Genomic DNA, 5,708 nt, shown 5'->3' with positions numbered 1-5,708 from the left:
TGAACCAGCAATGCAACCTCTTACTCACTAGGCTACCAGAGCTCTCTAATTGGAAAGCACCATCACCAGGAAACATTGCTGCCAGAGATTTCACAGATTAAAGGCCGAAGAGGCTGGCAGGACACAGGCCGTCCTCCACCTGCTGAGAGGCTAGGCCCCTCTCTCTCCTGCCCTCTGCTGGTTACAATGGCCAGGAGCTTCCATGGTTCTGTTTCCTTGGTTCAAATCCTTTCAGTGCTCCACCAAGAAGTTATTGTTACTGTGTTTGTTGTTGTTGTGTACCGTAGAGTCGGAACCGACCCATAGCTGACCCTCTGGTGGGTTTTCAGAGGCAGTTAATCGCACGGAGTCGCCCATCCTTCATGACTTTGGGGATCACAGCCCAGATTCCTGCCACTAGGGGAGTTCTGGTGGCCTATTGGCAAGAAGCTGTGCTGCATTTCTTACGGCATATGGTTAGAGGCCACCAGCTTCTCACCGGAGAAGGCTGGGCAAACTCCTCCTGTGCAATTAACAGCCTCTGAAACCCACCCAAGGGTCAGCTCTCGGGGTTCCAGCTCTACAGTACACAACATAAGTGAGCAGGGAAAAATATCCCATAAAGATTTTCAGCCTTGGAAACACAATGAAGAGTCGCTATGAGTCAGACTTGACATAAGGGCAGTGGGTCTAGGGTGTGGCTTTTTCTGGACTCTGTGCTCAGTGACCCCACAGAGTTATGAGTGGGAAACTGCATCCATCATGCAGACATTGATACGGCCAGGTGCAAACAGCCTGGTTCCTTGTCTGCCTCTCCAGGACATCTAGGCGACCCCTTGGACATGACCCCACTGTCATTCATTTCTGGGTCTCTCTGGCCAGCTAAGAGAGCGTGTGCTAAGTGGATGAAGAAATCCAAGTACACACACTCTGGCTCAATGCCAGCTGAGCTGGAATTTTGATTTCTGGTCTCATTGCTGGACCTGTGTTCAGATACTCTTGGGGGGAATGAGGGGAGTATCTCTTCTGCCATTTGAAAGCAGAGCACCAGAGTCAAGTTTTCAAAAATGTGTACATTTAAAATTATATAAAATGTGTAAAACTGAAATGCTGGCCTTTTCCCTATCCCAGATAAAAATATTTTCGTGACTTCCGGGGTGGGGGGGGGATTAAAAAGCCACATCAAAGTAAAAAATATACTGTAATGGTTTTAGATATATGAACCCTAAGAATGTTTTACATTTTTCCACATTGATTCTCATTGGAAACTGGTGAAATAATGCAAGTTTTGTATTATCAGGTTCTTCGGAGACTTGGTTGGGAAGTCCCAGCTATAGGAATGGATGGTGAACTGGGATGGTAGACAGGCAGACATATGGACAAGACAGACATACATACACACAGGAGGTACGTGATTGAGGGATGGGGTAATGCTGTCAGACATAAACACAGGCAGTAAGTGACTGAAGGATGTCATAAAGCTATCAGACTCTCAATCAGATGTTTTCATGAATGAACTGACCACTCATCTCCATACAGTCTGTCCCCAAATCCCTCTGTAAATCCACTATTATCTGCCATTATTCTGAAAGGGACTAGCGGATGTACACACTTCAATGCCCGACTTTCAGAGGCTGGCCACACACACACACACACACACACACACCAGTGTCTTTTCCTATTCTTTAGCAAGCAATAGCCTGGGCCCAAAGATGACTGCAGAACATTCCCCAAGCACAGAGAGACAAATAAAGACACTGTTTGAGAAAGCTGCCTGGTCTCCTGACTCCTTACCTATAAAACGAGACACTAATTCTTGCCCTATTTACCTGCCATGCAATTGCTCCTGGAGTTTTTCTCTCAGTGGAGAGGAAGGCTAGCTGAGAGAATGGGCCTCAGCATCACCAAGAAAGATTCGCCAGAAGTGGAGCATGACCTTCTGGACTCCAATCCATGTCCATTCTGGTCACAGAAAACTCAATGGGGAGTTCTCTAGAAAGGTCAATGGGAAAGGCAGAGGCACATAGAGATCTCCAAGGAATCCCAGATTACAGATAATGAAGGAAACAAAGGCTTTCCCCCAGAATAGACACAGAGACAGGGTCTTCCCCTAGAGCCAGAACCTTGAATTTGCATTTGAATTCTAGTCTTGATGATAAAGAATTATGCTGCCAATGCAAAGGTACAAAGTTGGAGCCCAGCAGCTGTTCCATGAGAGGAGGAGGGGCAATCCCTTCCCATGTGATCTACTGCCTCTGAAAACTAGCTATGGGTTGGTTCTGCCTCAACAGTATACAACAACAACAGTCTCCTAACCTGTAAAAGAGTAATTTTGTTTACCCTATCTGGCATGTGGTGTCTCTGCTACAGGAGCACAAGAGAGTGTGTCTTGACTCACGCCATAGTGCTCTCAGTTGCCTCACAAGCATTGTGAAATCTGGACATTGACTAAGTGAGATGGAAGAACTGATGTCTTGAAATCATGGGGTTGGCAAAGAACAGTGGGTCTGCCCAAGAGAGTCAAAGGGCCATCAAAACTGCTTTGGAGGAAGTGTAGTCAGAATGTGCCTTACTTCTCCCACATGCTTTGGGCATACTGTCGGAAAGGGCCAGTCCCTGGAGGAAGACACCATGCATGGTAAAGGGAAAGGTCAGAAAAAAAAAAAAAAGAAAAAAAAAAGAGGAAGACCCTCAATGGGATGATTGACATGGTGGCTGCAACAGTGAAGAGCAGAGGCTGTGAGGACGGCGCAGGACGGCGCAGCAGTGGGCAGGGTTGCATTGTGTCGCGCACGGGGACACACGAGTTTAAGGGTGACCAACAAGAAACCATTCTATTTACAGACTGCCTTCAAGCTTACCAGGTTTCTCACCCATTCTAATTCTCAGAAAAACTTTGTGGAAATGAGCACCATTTGTATCATTATTGACTTCTACTTCACAGCATATTATCAGCAGAGTCCATATTTACTCCAATTTCACAGTCTAGCAGACTGTTAGTTCAAAGAAGCTCGGCATCTGCTGAGATCCAGGCCCCACGTCTGGACGTTTCCCTCCGGCTCACCACCAAAGCTGGATTGAAATATATTCCATAAGGTGAGGGTGTTGCACTGAGCACACAGACGGGCTCCTCGGAGCAGACACTTGACTGTGTACCTTACGGGGAATGACCATACTGTCTGCATGTGTAGTCGGCCAGACTGAACACTCGTCTTGTGGTCAGAGTCCCCCAAGCAGGAGGCCTGCGAAGTCCCGCAGAGAGTCATGCCAGACTGCCCTTTGCTCAAACAGCCCGGCTGACCTGAAAACCCTGAGCTGCAGCCAGAGCTATTTTTTACTTCTTGCAAACTGAACCCGGGCAACAGCTGCCACGGTGCCAGGGCAATCATGGCCTCAGCCGTTGTGCTGCAGGAAACAAGCCCTGTGCCAAGTTCCCAGCCAGCAGGGACCAGAGGAGAGGGCTTCTATCCAGTTCTTTTGCCCCCTCCTCATGCCCATACCCAGGGAGGCTTTCAAAGGAGAAAGGGGCCAGAGTGTCCACATTCCACCAGCCACCTCCCCAAGAAGATTGTCCCTCCCACCTGAATTAACTCCCTAGTGCTCTCTGCCACTTACCAGGACTGAGGACAGGGCCACCGGCTCCATGGGTCTGACAAGTGCCCAAAGAGTGACTAAGGGCACCAGGCTGGTGGAGTGTCACCTTTCAGTAGGAGGCTGGTGTCATGCATCAGGCCACAGGGGAGGGGTTTGGATCAGCCAGTGCCCCGACAGGTGAGCTCCCGCCGCCCCCAGCTGGTCACCAGCAAATTTAAGTCATTCGCTGAGGTCCTTGCTCAGCTCCTCACCTGACCTTGAGCCTAGGTGTTTAAGAGGCTGTGCCTGTCCTCTGGGACTTGCTGGCCTGCGTGGCCGGCCACCTCCGTCACTTGCCACATCTCTGTACTTGGGCCTACTTTGAAGCACATGCAATTGCTTGCCTAACTTGGCATCTCTGGGCAGAACTGGGATCATCATGGTGCCCTAAGTGATGGAAAATGACACTAGTCACCTTTCTGCCCTATGCCAGAAACCTACTCAGAAGTCAGACTTGTATTTCACTGAGTTTGGTATGATTCAAAGTAAAAACTGTCACAAATGATGAGTGGGTGGACGTGGATCCTCAGGCTGGCAGGCAGATGACACAACATCCATTTGTAAATTCAGGGACATCTGAAATAACAGGAGAAGCCAAGTCTAGGTGCCAGGGGGTAGAAACCTGACTGGTGGGTACCTAGCCTGCAATTCAGCTCAAGGGACAGGGGTAAGCACAAAACACAGAGTTCTCAGAATGTTGCCTGCTTCAGCCTGTACCCTACAAGGGACAGACCAAAGGGGGGTCCAATCCTGGGATCTACTCAGGACTAGGACCAGCGTCCCCAGCTCCAGGCAGGCCCAGATTGTTTCTTGTTGTTTTGTGTCAAGTCAGACTCATCTCTGGGTTTTCAGAGGCTTCCAAATTGCAGGGAAGGAGATGATCTCTCTTTTTCCCTCAGAGCAGCCAGTGGATTCAAACCACGTTCCTCGGGGTTGGCAGCACAACCCTTTATCCACTAAGCTACCAGAGCCCCCTGGACTCTGTGAGGAAAGAGCATATTCACAGCCAAAATTGATGTCCTCAGTTCTTTTTCAGTCTCTGAAGCTAACTTGACAGCAGTGCACCTCTTGTTCAGAAGGAGCCTTGGGCAAGTGAAGTGTCCTCTCTGAGCCTCAAGGTCTCATCCTCAAAGTGTGGACTCAGACAGTACTTTCATCATGGCTATGAATACAATGAATTCACCCACTCAGGGAAATCAGCAGAGTGCCAGGCTGAGGACACATTCTATGCATTTTTTTTAAAGAGTAATGATATATTAGAAAGTTACACCCCCAAAGGAAAGGACCTTCCTCTTTGAAAGGAGACAAGGAGAAAAAGTTCTGTACATTTTTTTTTTATGGCTGTATGGTAAATAGAACTAAAATGTTAGCAAACTGTCGTTATTAGGTGCTGTCACATCAGCTCTCATTCACGGTGACCATGTACAACAGACAGAAACATTGGTTAAATTTCACAGTCCCTGGCACGCTTCGACCCACTGGTACAGCCACTGCATCAATCCTGCTGGTTGAGTCTTCCTCTTTCTTACGTCTTCCTCCAGCGACTGACCCTCCTGAGAACATGCCCATGGTGTGTGGAACAAAGTCTCACCTTTCTCACTTCTAAGGGGAGTTCTGGCTGCCCTTCCAAGACTCGCTGGTTTATTCCACAGCACACTCGAGCTTCTCTGCCAACACCACAACGCAAAGGTGCAATTCTTCTTCAGTCTTCCTCATTCATTGCCCAACTCCCACAACACATACGAGGTGACAGCCTGGCTTGGGTGAGGTGCACGAGTCATCTGAATGATATAGTTGCTCTTTTAGCGCTTTAAAGAGGTCCTTTGGTACAGATTTGCCCTGTGCAAGCTCAGAGTTTGTGGTTGATTTGTTTTAGTTTGGGTGTGTTGGTTTTTTTTTTTTTCATTTCTGCATATGTTAGATACATTTTTGTTTTGTTTTTATGCTGGTTTACGTACAAAGTTCAAATACATTGTTTTTTACACTGATCTTTCCTATTTCTTTTATCCACCCCTCTCTCTACCCATCAAATTGTGCAACCCTATGATTAAGCTCCTCACTTCCCCCCAACTGTTGGCCCATCCTCACCCCTCTGG

The sequence above is a fragment of the Elephantulus edwardii genome, unplaced genomic scaffold (genome assembly GCF_000299155.1).
Source record: "Elephantulus edwardii isolate Elephantulus edwardi_28Jun2011 unplaced genomic scaffold, EleEdw1.0 scaffold00151, whole genome shotgun sequence".
Classification (NCBI taxonomy): domain Eukaryota; kingdom Metazoa; phylum Chordata; class Mammalia; order Macroscelidea; family Macroscelididae; genus Elephantulus; species Elephantulus edwardii.
The sequence above is the reverse complement of the archived record's forward strand: the minus strand, read 5'-3'. Positions refer to the sequence as shown.